Here is a 19,231-nt window from a genome sequence, read left to right on the forward strand (position 1 = left end):
CTGTAAACAAATTGTTTGAAAACTGCTATTCATAAAATCTGATTTACCGCGAAAATGCCGAATATCAATATTATGAAATCTTTATCTTTGAATCTAACTGGTTGGTAATGTTGTTTGCGTTGAAGGCAATATTCTTGTTAAGATTGCATTTTTAAGTTGAAAACGTATTTTTATTTTTGTTTGACGTAAATAGCGAGTGATCAAAGGATCGGTTGACGTATCATCCTGGAGACAATAACAGATGTCTACAAGAACGGCAGTCAATTTTAGGCTAGAACGCATTCCATGTTTTGTAATGACTAAAATACTACGTAATTTGTATTTAGCGTGACGATCAGAAATGAAGGTATCTCTATGGTAATCGTGGTTGATGTGAAATGGACCAACCATCGCAGCTTAAGATTATCCCTAGACAAACCTGCAATTCTAAGGAATTGTAAAGGAACTATATCAAACAATTACAAATTAATATGTATATTAACGATACAATTTGTGATGATAAGGGGGTGAATAAAACTGCATTATGCAAAAAAGAGTATATGGCGATTAAAGTCCAAAGAAAAAATAAATAAAATAATATACATCGTAATGCAATATTGACTACGAATAACGCGACACCAATTTTGTGTTAGAGAAACATTACAATAATATAACGCAACAATTATGCTACTAACAGGGCAGAATGGCGTGAGATATATATTGCACACACACTTAAAGTAAACAGAATACACGATGAAGTGATAATTAAATGGCGTACATACGAGATTTGCTTGCATAGCCCATGGTGGTGATCAACATTTTATTAATTTATATGTTGTTTTTTTTAACAATAGTAACTAAAGCCGTTTGTTTAATGATTGTGTATTTTGCTTTATTGCACAATGGTATTGGTCTGAAATAAAATGTTGCACTGCTGGTATAGAGTGTATGTGTTAAACTGCAATAAACACCGTTGCAAAATCTGAAATTGTGTTTGTAAAATTGTAAAAGAATTCGTAACAAGACTTTGTTTTATTTTGGTTTACGTATCTTATATCCCAATTTTATACATATCAACAAATATTTATATACGTTTAAAGGTATTTAATGTTTGTGTTAATACAAAATTGGTTAAAACATAGAAATATGTGATACAACGCTTAACAATCCGTACCATTGTTTTCAGCCATGAATGCCAGTCTAAAAATCTACCAGCAGAGTAGCAAGGGAATGAAGTCTTGAATTAATGACATAATGCATGTATTTGAGTTACAGTACGGGCCGAAGTTCAAAAAGTTTTAAAGGCGTTCCAAGAGCCACACTTAATATCAATCATTAACATATTTACATTATCGTTGACATATTTTTTGAAAAAGTAATTATTTTAAATGAAGTTTTAAGTTTGTGTTAAATGTTGTTGTGTACAAATCATGGTGACATCATCAATCGGTGCTCGTTGTTTGTCTCAGCTGCTGACGTTATTTGCTGTAATATTATTTGCAACTATAAAATGTTTCAAATGTTTGTGAAAAAAAAAGCATACACCAATAGTAAATACTTTTTGATACAAAATTGTGAGAATGAATGCTCTCAGTGGTAATTCCTCACTCGACAAATGTCTGGTTGTTTATCAATTCTTGACCAGGTGTGATAAAACATTCTTAATAAAGCATAGGTAAATGTATTTCCGTTTAAGTTACAACGTTGTGCGGTTCAATCAACGGCTTAATCAGATACAAACTATATAAAGAACTCGCTAAATAAGTCCATAATTAGTAGATGACATGGGCAGTTATTGTCCATCTGCTAATATTAACAGATCGTATTTGCCTTCTTCACCAATACGATAGCCGTAGTACGACAAGCCATTGTCCCAATTGACCGACACCGTATTGTCCGTATCCCCGTAACTCTTCATCACGGTGCCTGGGCCACCGCCGTCCTGTGGAATGAAATAAAAGCAAACGCATTTTCAGATCAGTATGACGTTGTCATAGCAATATCTCAACAGGGAGTGTGTGCGGGTTCCCTTTACTTCATGTACGTGACCATTCAGGAACTTAACTTAGCAGAAACTTGATATTTTCAACGAAAGTACGTAGAGCAATTATACACAGCAGTTTATACGTTTGAATTATTTATGAGTTCAATCTAATGTTAGATTTCAGCTGGCGTCATTATGTAACATAACGTAACGCCTTATGTAAATTTTTTGTCGAGATATTTTTGTTAATACTTTTAATTTAAAGGTCTTATTACCATCACTATTTTAGAAAGCCATTGTGTTACTTAAATACCATGCGAATAATGTAGGTATGATTACAATTATTTTCGAGACAATGCTATCTAAAACATAACAACTACACTTATTGAAACAACCACAAACTGCCCTGGATAATAAAAGGTAACTAAAGATAAATGTGAACGCATGCAAACGCAAATACGCTAAAAAGCACACACATCAAAACCGTAAAAATAATGTCATCTACAAAAATATCAACAACCACTCTAACGTCCAAAACCTCAAGCTAGATATTGGAGCTGCTGGTTGATGGAAGCAGGTATAAAATTCATTCTATAATTTAGTCTTCCATGTTTGTTAAGGGTCAACTATCAAGAAAATGTGCATACGAAATACAATTCATATTGAATGAAGTTCGCGTGTTATAACGCCGAACAGACCATTATGACGAATGAGCACAAATCACTCGTGCTATAGATAGGTTAAAAATGGGAGTATACGATTCTTAAACAGATCTTAACAAACAAACATAATCAGAAGGGTGGGTGTTGTGGTTTGAGTGTTTAAACATTAGAAGTATGCTTTTACTACTTAGATCTCGTTTAAGATGTAACAATACGATTCATGAAAAATGTAGTCATCCAGCGCGCGCAATATACCTCGTCACCACGATTCCAGTCTGTACCACGCACGACCCTGGTCCCGATTTTGATGTGCTTTGTTAGGTCACTTCCATATATCCTCTTCACGAGGTACCCGTTGGCTGAGAATGGTAGCTTCCCTTTAAAAAGGAAGTTGTAAAGAAACATGTTCATCTACTATGGATAATGAATAAAGTTATATATCAACCTTAAATAAACGATTGTATTTTGTCGTGTACATGAATACATGCATATTGTAGCTTATAAATATGGATTAATGTAAAGTTAAGGGTAAACATTCACTTAGGAGTCTTTTTTTCAATAAATCTATTCAATAATTTGAGTTTCCTCTGATTTTTGGTATTTCTTTTATGTGTGAATTACTTGATCTACGCTCAACGAAAAAGTGTTAAATAATCGTATTCAATCCACGATATATACTCTATACATTTTTTTATAAGATTTGTTCGGGGGGGGCAGGGGTTATGTTATATATGTTGCGTGAATACATGTTGCGCGATATAGGAAATTCCTGTATAGTGTTACATCAAATAAAAAACTTCGGGCATGCATTAAACATTTAGAATATATGATGGTTCGTTAACCATACCAAGCTAAGCGCAATAACTTATGCAGCAATTTCATAAATGAATAACTATTTTTAGCTTGTTTTCATACAATGTCTTTTTGCTACACGTTAGGTCTTCGGTCTTGTAATAATTACTTTTTCATATGGTACCATATTTCAAGTGCTAACGGTGAAATATTATTGTGGATGTATTTCCTGCGTCCGGCCTTGTTTTTGCTCGTCATTTTGTCATTCGTAAACCGTTTGCTAGAAACACAATGTGACCATTAACAGATCATTGGATGACCCTCTTAAGTTTTTTTAAAGACCTTCCAGTCTGTTGTAAATGTAGTCACCAGAGCTGAAATAGATCTTGAAAGTTAACACTAAAAAATCTCCTCTGAAACCTAAAGGCTCAGTGTATTGGTTTTGTTATCTACCATCGTATAATGGCCCTCGACCAAGTTGTTCGAATGTATACCCGTTGGGTCAAAAATGGCCCCGCAATTAAGGTAACTTGTATTCCTGACATCTATACTTTACAAAATATTTTCCTCTGAAAACAGAGGTTTCACAGGTTTGGTATTTGATAAGTAACATCATATATTGGTCTTCTAATATATTTATTGAATGTGTAGGCAAAATACTTGGTACTGAATTGGTAACAAAGCTGCATTAAAAGTAATTATCATGTGGTAAAAATTGGCCCTTACTGGGATTATAAAATCTTTCTTTTAGTACATAGAAACAACTTCACATTTCCTAGCTAAGATCAAGCTAGTGTCACCATGATAATTCAGGTGGAGCTATTCATGGCCATCATGGCCATTTTGTTTACAAATTTAACGACCCACAATAACCCGTGCAGCACTTGTCTGACTTATGTACATAAAAAGTCATTGATTTATGCTTATTACTTCCAATGATTATGCACATTATTAAAATGTCCTATTATAACAAAAATCAATGACTTCATACAACATGATTTAAGAAGATTAAACTATTATTCCACCCTACAAGCATAATGAATATTTAGTTTAGTAAACTTAAAATTATCAGTTCCTGATATTTTGTGCAGAAAAGATTAAATCACTACACAAGATGAACATGATGGCCCAAAAGCGCTCACATGAGTACAAGGTTCACCAATGGCCGAAGGCTGGTGATCTAGTTGTTTACCCCACTTACCCCACACTGATTGAACTTCGTGTATTATTTTGTAAAAATAAACAATCTGACAAAGTTTCATCAAAATTGAGTCATACGTGTGGGTAGCTAGGTTTTAATAAGTGACCTGATTTTTCATCCCAGTTAACCAAGATTCAATTTTGGGTTTAGACAATGTCAAAATTCAAATTCATGCTTAATTTTATCAAAATGCAATTAAACTCCTAACCCTAACCCCGATATTTTTACATTGGTAGCACAGTGTTTTTATTATACTCCTAACCCTAACCCCGATATTTTTACATTGGTAGCACAGTGTTTCTAAGAGTTGTCCTAAAGTCCAATTTTGGCCACAAGTGACCCAGATTTGAACTTGGCACAGATATTGTTTAAATATATTTTATGATGAAGTTTCGCCAAGACTAACAATAAAGCTTATTGAATAGTACTTTTTTTTCTAAAATTTGACCACGTGACTTTTAAGTTCATTTGACCTATTTCAAACTTGGTCTTGATATTGTCCATAAAAATATTCTCACAAAGTTTCATCAAGATTTAGTCATAAATTTTGCTTCTGGAGTGATAACTAGCTGTTTTTAATAGACATTGTGACCCAGTTGACTCAAACAAGATCTTGGTTTAGATATTGTCAAGATAAAAATTACGATCATATTGTTTTAAGATTGGGCAAAAATGATTCCTGTAGAGTGGCAAAGCGCTAAAATGTGGTGACTCACCACACGATAAATAAGAAACGTTTTTATTTTGTTTATTTTCCTGGGGAAGATTTGTCTCAAGACCCATAAAATTCGAATTCCAGTAAAATCACACGATCATATGCTCTCCTTCCCAATCCCCCATCTGAGAATGTTGCAAGACAGGCAACGGCTTTAAGTAGAAGGTATTTGCTTAACAAATAATAATATACAAGGAAAGTTGTACACAAATTCAAACGAACATACACATACAAGTATAACTATAAGTATTTGTTAAAGAATAGGTCACATGTTTGCAGATAGTTGAACTCTTAGTGTAAACAATTAAATAAAACTTACTGCTTTCAGTTAAATTACAATAGCTTTCTCAAAAATGCATTTTTTCGTTAATTCTGTTTGGAGAAAATGAATCATACTTTAATGATATTACAAGAAACGTTGAAACACCGCTAATTCAAGCGTATACGGTAAAACGTGTTTGTTTTTCTGGAATCTTATGCAACAAGTCGTTCGCAGCCCCGAAATGGTAACTGTTGTACTGCTGTTGATAATACAGCAATTGGATATAAGGATTTTGTAAATAATTGTGACTTAGTAGTGCAAGGAAGTAAATTAAGGACCAGGTTTGGATTAATGTTCAAACAAGTTTAATGAATGTTGGGTAATCCATGCTTATGCTAGTGTAAACAAGCCTTTTCTTCAATATACTCTGATTATTACCACACATGGCGTCTTTCTGAACTCGGCTAAGATATAATAGATATTGTGTTATAAGTTTTGTGAATGTTTACCTAGATATGTTACATGTTAAGCGTCAATGAAATAAATGCAGACGGTGTACAAAAGCACTGCAATAATCACTAATAAACCTATATTGATTGACCATCCCGCGAGAAAACACAACTATAGGTTTTCTATCTAAGCTTGCGATTACTCAAACTCAATGATTTTTTACCAACATCATTCGATACTTTGTTTAAATATGTTAATGCATTGAGTAAAGATACATATTGGTAAGTAAATGTGGTTTGTCCAACATGACTGTTAAATGTAGTTCTGTAAGTGTGTTAAACTCAGTTTTATATGACATCAACCGGTGACCTTGACATATTTATCTCAAAACCTATTTATATGATAAAATATATAAATCACTCCCAGTTATTTTAATAGCACACATCAAACCCATAGCCTGTGATATTGAGGATGATGATGATGATTACGATGATGATGATGATGATGATGATGATGATTAAGATGATGATGATGATGATGATGATGATGATGATGATGATGATGATGATGATGATGATGATGATGATGATGATGATGATGATGATGATGATGATGATGATGATGATGATGATGATGATGATGGTGATGATGATGATGACGATGACGATGACGATGACGATGACGATGACGATGACGATGACGATGATGATGATGATGATGATGATGATGATGATGATGATGATGATGATGATGATGATGATGATGATGATTATGATGATGATTATGATGATGAGGAGGAGGAGGATGACAATGATGATGATGATGATGTTAATAATGTACGTTTATCATTCTGGACGCCACCCTCTCAGAATAGTTTAATTCCTTTGGGTCTCAGGTGCGCGCCCTTTAGCCAATGGTCCACTTGTTTCAAAGTTTGTACACTTGTACGTAGAATTGGCTCTAGAGCCCCTTCTACATGCAATACCTCTCTGATTTGAAGGAAAACATTTGGATTTTCCTCGGTATGTCAATAAGTCTTTCGTCATAATTATTCTTATAAATGAAACTTCCTTTTTAGTTCATATACATTAGTTAATTCATTGTATTACCTCTATTATATAAACCAAATTATTTGCACCGTTTAGTTAAATCACGTTCTACACTAAGCTGTGACAGCCTGGTAATGAATCCAGGTTGTGGATAAGACTCTTCCTTACTTGTGGGAGCCAGTAGCGAGTTATCTGTCGGATGAAACTATGAGTAACCTTCTGTAGCTATTTCTAATTTATCATTGAAAATCAATAAGTCATGCATATAAAATTGTTTCATTTAATGAATACGAATGTTTTTGTGTGAAATGCTTGTTTCATAAATGTTGTTAATTGTGTGCGGTTATATTATGTTCAGTGTCTATAATTGTAAAAGGTCATATTTTGTAAGTATATGATTGTTTGTTAACAGAACTGTAATAACCCTACTAGCCCGTGATGCACTTACCAATCTTGGTTTGCAGTTCTTCAATCAACGCACTCAATCTTTTTTTTTTCGGAGATCAGCGACTGGGAAAATTTATTCATTTGATCGGAGATGTGCGTCTCCAGATCTGTGTAACCTGCCAAATTCACCGCTGTGGTTTCTTCAAACCTCTTGTGAAGAGTATTGACTCTGTCGTCGCATTTCGTTTCAACGCCTGCGTTCAACTGGAGAAGTTCAGCTTTTAAGTTTTTGATCAATTCGTTTCTTTCATTTTTCTCGACCAATGCGTTGACTTCGAGTTTGTTAACTTTGCCATCCAGTCGAACGATCTTTGCATCTGCCTTGTCAATATTTGTACTCAATTTGTTTTGTTCGGAGATCAGCGACTGGGAAAAGTTATTCATTTGATCGGATACTTGCGTCTCCAGATCTTTGTAACCTGCCATGTTCAGCGCTGCGGTTTCATTAAGCTTCTTTTGAAGAGTGTTGACTCTGTCGTCGCATTTCGATTCAACGCCTGCGTTCAACTGGAGAAGTTCAGCTTTAAAGTTCTTCATCAATTCGTTTCTTTCATTTTTCTCGACCAATGCGTTGACTTTGAGTTTGTTCTCTTCACCATCCAGTCGAACGATTGCCTTGTCAATCTTTATACTCAATTTGTTTTGTTCGGAGATCATGGACTGGGAAAGGATATTTGTTTGATCGAACATGTGTGTCTTAAGGTCCTTGTAACCTTTCATCATAACAGCTGCGGTTTCTTCAAACTTCTTTTGAAGAGCGTTGAATTTATCGTCAAATTTTGTTTCAATCCCTGCGTTCAGCATTTGCTTCATCCTCTTTCTCTACGAACAATTGGTTGACTTTACTTTTAAGTGCCGAATTGTCCACTTGAATTTCGCTGACAGCACTAAATAATCTGTTCAGTCGGCTTTCATGTGCATTCAACTTATTCTTGAGATCTGTAATCTCCCTTTGATTAATATCGGTCATTCCATGGCCTATCGATAAAATATAGAAAAAAAACAACTCTTAACTTGACTTAATTCTATGCGTAAGCTTTATAATGAGGCAACTATATCTTAAACGTATATATTCTTTCTTGAACTTTATTAGATTAAGTTAATATAATAGCAGCTTTATTTCGATCTTTTTCAAGCTCGGTTCGATGCTTATTTTGCATCTGATAAATCCCGGTCAATCCGCGTCCTTTAAAACTAAATGCCCTCATAGTAATATGTATTCTTTCATGAACTTACGCTATCAAATGTACTAGCATAATTTTGAGATTAGTTGAGATTGTTTTTTTCTGACGGTAAAATTTTGTCATCCACCTATAATAATCTCTGTCTTATCAACCAAATGCCAGGCATTTTTGTGTTTGTATACCATTAAATACTATGTTTAAGATACATTTTGAGTTTCAGAATAATTGACAAGTCATTATAACTGAAGGTGAGGATTTGGAACTCTTTTGGAGCACGTCATATAAACCATCATACGACAAAGTACTTTCGGTAAGGTAATAAGTTCGTGAACCGTATATTCTGTATTATCTTCTGATGTATATCTGGCAAATTCCTCACATATGTTTATATTTTAAAGCTTCACAACTCAATCGGAACTTAAAATTTGTCTTAAGATCTTTGATAAAACAAGACGCTGATATACAAAGGAAAACGTGCCATTTAAATAAGTTCTATATGCTTAATCTATTATTTATATTTCTCTTCTGTACTCTGCTTACCAATAATGGATCCATCGCTAGAGTTCCTCTGACCGACTACAAACTGCTCGACGGTCATCTTCAGGTCCATGATCTCAAGCCGGATGTCATTGATATCGTCCTCAACGGAATTCCAGAGGATCGTCAGCCTTCTGTTCAACTGTGTCACGTCATTTGCCTGTCCGGTCACGCGGTGTGATGTCATGAAGACGATGATGAAGCAGACCACATTCCCGATGTTTCGTAACATGGCGCTTTTATATCAACGTCTTGAAACACAGATTTTTAAGTTTAAAAAACACTGATATCCGTTAATTTGTTTCGAAACGATCGAACAAATGTGTTGATTTTTATACAAACGGTCGTCACCCGGACAATGCAAACATTGATTTAAACCCAGCTTACGCAGGAGGTACTTAATGACTTGCTTTTTAATGAATCCGACAACAAGTGTTTTTACGCTGTTACAGGCCGGATGTATGTAATCCAAACTTAAGCGTGGCACGTTATTAGCGTGCTTTGGTCCGATATAAGACTTCCAACTCATAGAATTATTGTTGAAAACAACGCGATACTTGAAACTCGAGACGAACATACAATTAATTTAAGCAGAACTAAACGCGGAATACGAAAAACGAGCTAAGGATAGGCAAACAAAATTAAGGTTGGTCAGATTTGTAGTGGAAACAGACAATTTTAAAAGCCTTAATCAGAGATCAGTAATCGGTAAACGTTCGTGTTTCTAGTATTATCATATTTTCTGTTTGAAATACACTATTAATCGAAAATAGTTATTACATATACGACTATTATGAATATTATTTTACACGTGCTTCTATATTTAGCACGCGCTGATTATAAATGAAAATAGTGACCGGTCCTTATCGGTTGCAAAAAATAATGGTGGGGAAAAGGGAAGGCACTTGGAAGTCCTATTTGTAACATGCCAATGAAATGGTATTTTGGTATAAGGTGATAGTAATGTGCCATTATGGTTACAATATACTAAATCTTTTTGGAGTGCAATGCTATACTCTCTAAAAACATGAACATCATTTATTTGAAGACACGGTTCTCTGTAGGGTCACTTGCCATGACTTTATTTTAGTATATTTCTGTGTGCATGTGGCAGGGAAAACATTGTTGTTTTCTAGAAATTCACTCTTTTATCTGAAGATTGGAGACTACATAAGACTTTGACAGATGGCATGAAACCCTCATGAACTGGATAGAAGCCGGTAAATAGATGGCCGTAAAACAGTGACTTTTGATTCGTGAGGAGTTCTTTTTTACATGCCGCGTGACCTATCTTTTTTATTGCTTAAATCAATTCGGCTTGAAATGCTCTTCGAGAAAAGGTATGGTTATGAGGGTCTCTATGCGCAAAAGTTTGACTTTTCTTTTCGTTAAAGTTATTGCTTTTACATTGAATTTGTGTAGGAAATCTTTTACTATATTGTAACCTAAACTAGCTTTAGGTAAAAAATGTAATATCATCTGCAAGTGCAAAATATGACTGTGAAAGCTGATTTTTGGTCATTTCTTAGCAAAAGAGAAGAAAATTAGTGCATTAAATGCATGAATTCAGATTATTTGACCTGGAATAGTTGTTTTTCAAGTTGACCCCCCACCCTTGTATAGCCGAATAAGGGCTAAATTGCTTTCCGACTTAAATTCAAAGGCATTTTGGTTGACCGTGTAGCGTTATTGTGCTACATGCAGTCAGAATTCAACGCCAAGGACTCCGCAATCCAGTAACGCAACCATAGCTTGTGCGTAAAGCATGAACATTCAAACAGAGCCCCATTTCACCTACATGGAATGGCGGACATTTTTACAGTTTTGACAGTGCAACAGATGCTTAACCGAGCCAGTTTTCATATTTAGTACAATCATGCATAAAACAAGCTTTATCACCTCATATTATTCATAGAAATACACTTAAAATACATAAATGCATGTTTTTTTTTCATTTTATATCTATTTCTATTGGGTATTTTGACTTTTTCAGGTAGAGGAATGTCTGCGACTAAGCCGAGGGCCACTGGATAAGGATTGTTGATGGTAAAACAGGTAATAATACTAATTTATTATCATGTACACAGGCAAAGGTGTGAAATACTGTCCTAATCAGTTTTGTGGTCACTCAAACTCTTGCCGTCGTGCAATTCCCATGCAGTTTGTATCGATTATTCCGCGTCCTGACACGTAAAGCTCGTGCTCTGTTGGCAGCAGAAGTTGGCACTCAACATGTTTATCCTTGTTCCTGAGCATGTATGCAGCACAGCTGAGTTGATTTGCTACTTGTTACCCTACATTTAGCTTGTGTTTGGTACTGTTTTCTCACAATATGCTTACAGTCATGGTTCCGGCTTGAGAAGATGTCGCGTCCGACTTAAATATAGGATTGTTGTAGCGAGTGTCCCCTTCATCGTTTACATTAGAGGGATCTTTTTGACAAAATTTGGCACTTTCAGCAACCAGTTTTGTTTTTTATTTGATAAATGCTTCTCACATTCAGCGATTTAAGGGCAGTATTGACTTTATTCGCTTGTCTTTGCATACAGAGGTGACATGGATCAATGATGTTTGTTGTGTTGAGAATTCTGCGGGAAGCTGTGTCCCCAAAAGAAGTACTAGAAACCCCTTTCAGGAAGCCTGCATTGATCTGAGCTGCCTTTCTGCCCCTGTTACTACATGGAACCTCATTTCTAAGCTTAAAATGCTTGCCTACATATATGTATCTTGTTCATTTTAACCTTTCCGTCCATTCTATACCCCCAAAATGAGCATTTTTACTTTCGCTTGGTTATGAATCCCCATTTTTTACCCAGATTGCCAACATAAAAAAGTCAAAAATACTTATTTTGTGCCCAAAATATGAAATTTTGTATTCTCTTGAACCTCTTAATGAGAGCTGGCAATGCATATTGACCATCTGCTGCAGTTTAAAGGCAAACATGACATTATATGCTACGATATATAATTGGCCTCTGGCAAATAAATAGGCTCCGAGCGACAAGGCGCGTTTTAAGATTTCACACTTTTATTGGTGCTAAACAACAAGTTATTGGAAGCTTATTGATTTCTTCTCTTCAAAGTATCTTTGATCTCTCATTTGTACTAATGTGTTTATTGTCTTGGATGAATTTGGATTTTCTTTGCTTTGAAATTGACATTTTTGGGGTGATTTAAAAAAACACACAAAAAAGACATTATCAAAATTGCTTAGAGTGAAAATATCTAACAAATTCATTCTTTCACCACCCCGCATAAGCCCCACGTGCATGTCTATTTGGTTTGTTTTGGTATTTTGTTGCAGATATTGAACTTAACACATTTAAATCTTAAAGGGACATTTAAGCTTTAACAGGCCTTAAATCGCCTTCTTTGGACCGAAAACACCCGCGTGTGAAAATATGGAAAAAAATGGCCAAATGGACAGATAATCCAGCCAAACTTATTATATGTGTGCAATATTAATAGGAATTTAGAATATGCAAGAAAAACACATTTAATCAGAAGATATTTTTCCTTTAGGTTACAATATACTAAATCTTTTTGGAGTGCAATGCTATACTCACTAAAAACATGAACATCATTTTATTGAAGACACGGTTCTCTGTAGGGTCACTTGCCATGACTTTATTTTAGTATATTTCTGTGTGCATGTGGCAGGGAAAACATTGTTGTTTACTAGAAATTCACTCTTTTATCTGAAGATTGGAGACTACATAAGACTTTGACAGATGGCGGGAAACCCTCATGAACTGGATAGAAGCCGGTAAATAGATGGCCGTAAAACAGTGACTTTTGATTCGTAACGAGTTCTTTCTTACATACCGCGTGACCTATCTTTTTTATTGCTTAAATCAATTCGGCTTGGAATGCTCTTCGAGAAAAGGTATGGTTATGAGGGTCTCTATGCGCAAAAGTTGACTTTATTTTTCGTTAAAGTTATTGCTTTTACATTGAATTTGTGTAGGAAATCTTTTACTATATTGTAACCTTATCAGTGTATGCAATTGACAAATGCATTTTTATGATTAGCGGAGAAGCGGGACGGAATAACGCTCGATTGGTCATTGTCGGCTCAGGTACTACTTAAATGTACCCCGGGTACTCTTAAGTATACTTCAATGTGCCCCTGGTAAGGAAAATGTACTAACACGTACCAGGCAAATTTAATCTGTACCCGAGTTTTATTCTCGCCCAAAATCCGATGTCGTAAAACGCACTACGGCATACAAAACTAAATTCTATTTGAAAAAATCTTTCTCAACATGCTTTTTGAGCAGGAATTTCGATAATATAGGGGCCATTTGACAAACTATTAACATAAATATTAACATAATTAATTATGAAAAAAAAAAGCCTAAAACGAACAATTTAGCGTTGAAATGTCCGGGAACGTTTCCGTAAATTTTCTGTACCCGGGGTACATTTAAGAATACTTAAGAGTACCCGTGGTACATTTGAGTAGTACCCGAGCCGACAATGACAAATCGAGCCCGAAAAACCTTCAACGAGTGTTTGAAACACGAAGCCAGTTGCCAATTAGTCAACACCATTGAAAAACACAATGCACACAATTGGGGATAAAGTTGAACATTAACAATTTTCGCTAACCATTACTATTCTGCCTAAACGCAATCAACGCATTTGATACAGCTTAACTGAATCCGCGTTTTACAGCATTGTCAAGTGTCAGTTAAGTACACTGTGTTATGTGCCTCCTTTGTGTAAAAACCTGATTTATTTTGACTTAGAAACAGACGAAATATGTATGCATGGATTACATTGAATTTAAATGCCTCATGCCCACGGTAATTCAGTCTTAATTTTAATGTTACAATGGACATAATTATTCGTTAGAATCTTAAATTCGTAACTCAGTCCACTGACGAAACAGACGAAAATTATTGCCTGACGAATAATAATTATTACAGTATTGACTATTTCAGTTAAAATAAGTTTCTACATATTATAAAAAAAGTATCTCCAGTTTTATAGTAATTACAATACGAAAGTAAAAAACAGTGTTTCATTTATATTATTAATTATTGTTTCCACTTTACTGATTCCACAAACAACAACAACGACATGTTCCACTTATTATTAATGATAAGCGACACGTGAATGACACAACTGTTTTAATAAATTGTCCATGATCCGTTTGCGACTACAAATTGTCCTCACCGTAGTGTGAAAAATTTGATTAAATGTTACGCTGCCCCTAAAAACGTGGTTGAGCAAATACTACTTTCATTTCTAAAAGAACTTTACATGTACAAATGCAAAATGCTACCATAATGCCTTCTATAGATTCTATAGATGGTGCAAAACCAAACATAGCTTTAACATTCAAGAATCGATTGAATGCTGAATCTTAAGCAAACATAATTAAAATGGTAAAATATTCTTTATAAAACACCATATCTTGCTTATTGGGCCTTCATTTATGTACGACGTTGATATTCCTGATACTGTAAGGTGCAAGCAGAAGTCAAAAACATAAAAGCATCTTTATTGTGTCGCTGGATACAACACATTCTAGCTTAAGTTAAGGCATGTTGAATGAAGTCCAACTGATGTTCAACTGTACAACACCGATTCATATTTGAACACACGTACTTAAAACCCTAAGGTTTTAGATTTATCTCAATTAATCGTGCATCATCAATTCAATACAAGTTAACAACGCATTCAGATGCATTTGAGCCGTGCTCCGTGAAAAAGGGATTTGATGCATGTGCGTAAAGTGTCGTCCCAGATTAGCCTGTGCAGTCCGCACAGGCTAATCAGGGATTACACTTTCCGCCTAAAGTTTATTTTTGCGAAGAAGAAACTTTCTTGAAACAAAAAATATCATAAAAGCGGACTCATAAAATCACTTTACGCACGTGCATTAAACTCCCTTTTCACAGAGCGCGGCTCATTTTTATTTTAATATTTGATCATGTCTGTGGATTCAAAAACAAGGTTATTATGAAAGGTTTGGAGAAGCTCCACGTTATTTGAGTTTCTATTCCATCCATATTGAGTTTCTACATATTATCACACTGACATTTTATAGAACATAATTTATCTTTGTTTACACACCGTTAAATGGAGAGAAAAAACGCTCAGTTAAATGACGTCATATTCTTATTTTTTCTTGTTATAAATTATACTTTTTTCGCTAGTTTGTGTATTTTCTTTCGTCTATCTTCAAAATAGAAACAGTATGCTTTGGTAACATGGAACAGGTTAATAAGGGTTTATAGCGATTAGTTTAATTATAATCACAAACTCGTGGCGTAGTGGATATGGTGTCCGCCTAGCGATCGGGAGGTCAAGGGTTCGATACCCACTGTGGGAGCGTTCTGTATATCTTCCCCAACAGACACCAAGTACTGGTTCTAATTCCAGGAAATGTCTATCTCAAATAAACAACTCGATATCCAGTACAGTTAAATGGAAAAGAAAACATAAAATATATTTGAATAAACTTTATTCAATATCGTTACGCGCAACATTCAGAAATCGTCACAATAAGGATTCTTGTCATAACATCTGTGAGTAAGCCACCAGTACTGTCAATATGTAAAACAATTCGTTATGAAAAATAAGTCCGAAAGATACACTTTGAGAATCCTTATCCGCTTCCGAAATGTGACTCATCCAGAATGCAACGCCATCTTGCATCTGAAATGTGACTCGTCCAGAATGCAACGCCATCTTGTATCTGAAATGTGATTCATCCATAATGCAACGCCATCGTGTATCTGAAATGTGACTCATCCAGAATGCAACGCCATCTTGTCTTTGAAATGTGACTCATCCAGTATGCAACGACATCGTGTATCTGAAATGTGACTCGTCCAGAATGCAACGCCATCGTGTATCTGAAATGTGACTCGTCCAGAATGCAACGCCATCTTGTATCTGAAATGTGACTCATTCAGAATGCAAGGCCATCTTGTATCTGAAATGTGACTCATCAAGAATGCAACGCCATCTTGTATCTAAAATGTGACTTATCCAGAATGCAACGCCATCTTGTTTCTGAAATGCGACTCATCCAGAATGCAATGCCATCTTGTATCTGAATTTTGACTCATCCAGAATGCAACGCCATCTTGTTTCTGAAATGTGACTCATCCAGAATGCAACGCCATCTTGTATCTGAAATGTGACTCATCCAGAATGCAACGCCATCTTGTATCTGAAATGTGACTCATCCAGAATGCAACGCCATCTTGTATCTGAAATGTGACTCATCCAGATTGCAACGCCATCTTGTATCTGAAATGTGACTCATCCAGAATGCAACGCCATCTTGTATCTGAAATGTGACTCATCCAGAATGCAACGCCATCTTGTATCTGAAATGTGACTCATCCAGAATGCAACGCCATCTTGTATCTGAAATGTGACTCATCCAGAATGCAACGCCAGCTTGTATCTGAAATGTGACTCACCCAGAATGCAACGCCATCTTGTATCTGAAATGTGACTCATCCAGAATGCAACACCATCGTGTATCTGAAATGTGACTCGTCAAGAATGAAACGCCATCGTGTATCTGAAATGTGACTCGTCTACTATGCAACGCCATCGTTTATCTGAAATGTGCCTCGTCCAGAATCAACGCCATCGTGTTTCTGAAATGTGACTCGTCCAGAATGCAACGCCATCTTGTATCTGAAATGCATTCACTTGTAAATAAATTTAACAAATTGTAATATCATAAAAAGTCGTTTAACAATTTCCATAAGCAAGTAATGATATAATAGTTTATTCCGTAAGGACAAAAGCTGAACGTGTACATCACATATCAAAAGCGACACACAATGGTATAATTTAATTTTCGAACATTTAATGGATCTGAAATTTTCGTTATCGTTACATGTTAAATGTGTCATAATGTCCCCTTAAATATTCTTGTTGCACCATTGTGTATTTTAAAGATTGATATGGTGAATTAAAAAGTTCCAAACGCAAATTATGCGAAAGGGAATATTTCAGAACGTTAGTGTTGTAATACAGTTTAAAGAATCGTATATATTAGTTATTCAGTCAAAAGACGCAGGTTTAACGAAAGAATTTGCAATGTATGAATAATGTATATAATGATGTCATATTATTTTATGACACAATTTACAAAATCGAACTTGTGCGCACTATGCGTCAATCCACATCGCATAAAGTTAGAAGGCGCATTAAATTACTTCTTCCAATCCGAAACTATTCGACGGAAACTCATGGAAATAAAAGAAGGTATTTTAATTTTCAATAATTTATACACGTTTTTTAGAAACTATACTTATACTTATAAGTATCGAAACAGCGCTTATTTAAAATACAAACGGATTGAAACACATACAAGAGAGAAACCGTATTACAGCATCTGGTCCTTTATGTTAAGGCCAGTGACCAATTATCTTACATAATGAAATGAAATCGACAACGTGGTAACAAATTGTAACGGCAAATAAAACCTTATAGTATTTACATAAAGTTATTTCTTTCCAACGCTAAGGAGGTGGGGGAGATTGTAGAGTGAGTCCACAGTTCCGGCGTTCCGCTTTTCACTGGCATAGTATCCGGTATTTGAGATGGCGACCTTAATGATTCTTGCAGCTAAGTTGGCTATTTCCTGAAAGGTATAACGATTTCTTATGGTCACTGAATGCTCAATGTGTTTCTTACGTACTTAAATGTAAAAGCGACAACTTTAGACTCGTTTTTAGTATAATGTAACCGTATGGCTTGAAAGTATTTCAAAAAGTTCGTTTTCATCTACAGTGTAGAATTGTTGCCATTTCATTATCGAAAATATTATGTTGTATATTTTGTCCACTATTTTATAAGCAAATGTTGAATTGCCTAAAATTACATACTAACGCACTACATTAATAATTTCTCGCTTGGTATTGTTTCTTGAATTTAATTATTCCTCAATATCGGTAGCTGAACATTACGCGCAATAAGTTTTAGACTTAAAGCAAGACGCGTCAATTTTGTTTTACTAAGAAGAAGTTTACACAATATGCTAAAATAGTTTGGACAGTTTTATAAAGAGTGTCCGAATCGCACAGGCTAGTCATTGGCATATAGAATAATAACTTAAAATATAATAATAACAAAGCAAATAATCAATGCTTGTCCCATTTATGCCTAGCGTCTAGAAAAAAGGCCTTGGCAAACAGCGAAGACCCAGATGAGACGTCATCAGGGTCTGCGCTGTTTGCTTAAAGGAATTTATGTAAAGAAAATCTAAATATAGATATAAATATACTACACATCCCTAATTGTGGAAATAAATTGATCCAATTTGGAAGGATGAGAGAGTCCACTAGGTATAAATGCGTTAACGCAAAATAGTTGAAACACCGGACAATAGGTCAAAATGTAATATGATACGATGGGAATACGGATAGGATTCCAAGCTGCAGTTTACCTGTCTGTCTTCGACGTCCATTGGTGTTGGCGCGGCGTCTATTAAATCTGCAAATTTCAAGGAAACCAGGGCGACGAAAAGAATAGCGAAACTGTCTTCATTTTGTCTGAACAATTATATTATCAAAGTTAGGAAAACGGTTTTCAAGAATCGTTATTAGTTCGACATCTATGGATTACTAATAGTTTCATTTTTAATTTATGCATATGTAGTGTTCAGCATAAGCAACGCCGCTTTTCGAATCAAAGATAATAACAGTAAATGATAAACAGTGTAAGTCGTCGCATTTATTTTAATATTGTTATACATTCAAAAAGATGTGTACTTGAATCATTAAATTATATGACGGATGTAATAATATTGGTTGGATTAATCACAACACATCGACCAATCAAAATAGAAATATTTACGGTGCCTATCAAATAAATTTAAGATTCATACCACATTTTGTTTTATAACATATCGAAATAGCGAAATAGAAAATAATTCAAAGAGTGTATACTACATAACTGTTGTGATTGTCGCTGGAATAGAAGAACGTT

The 19,231-nt window shown here is 35.0% G+C and overlaps 1 protein-coding gene and 1 long non-coding RNA gene across 2 annotated transcripts in view; both read right to left on the reverse strand.

Moving 5' to 3' along the window:
- The window catches only part of LOC127854601 (putative leucine-rich repeat-containing protein DDB_G0290503), a 98,497-nt gene that overhangs the window by 38,590 nt on the left and 40,676 nt on the right, over positions 1–19,231 (reverse strand). The window lies entirely within an intron of this gene.
- Positions 1,148–7,650, reverse strand: LOC127856034 (uncharacterized). Its single transcript, XR_008037822.1, has 3 exons — positions 7,543–7,650; positions 2,881–3,002; positions 1,148–1,921 (listed from the first exon to the last, which is right to left on the reverse strand). It is a non-coding gene; the product is annotated as an uncharacterized LOC127856034 (long non-coding RNA).

This window comes from Dreissena polymorpha, chromosome 13 (assembly GCF_020536995.1).
Source record: "Dreissena polymorpha isolate Duluth1 chromosome 13, UMN_Dpol_1.0, whole genome shotgun sequence".
NCBI classification, from domain to species: Eukaryota; Metazoa; Mollusca; class Bivalvia; order Myida; family Dreissenidae; genus Dreissena; species Dreissena polymorpha.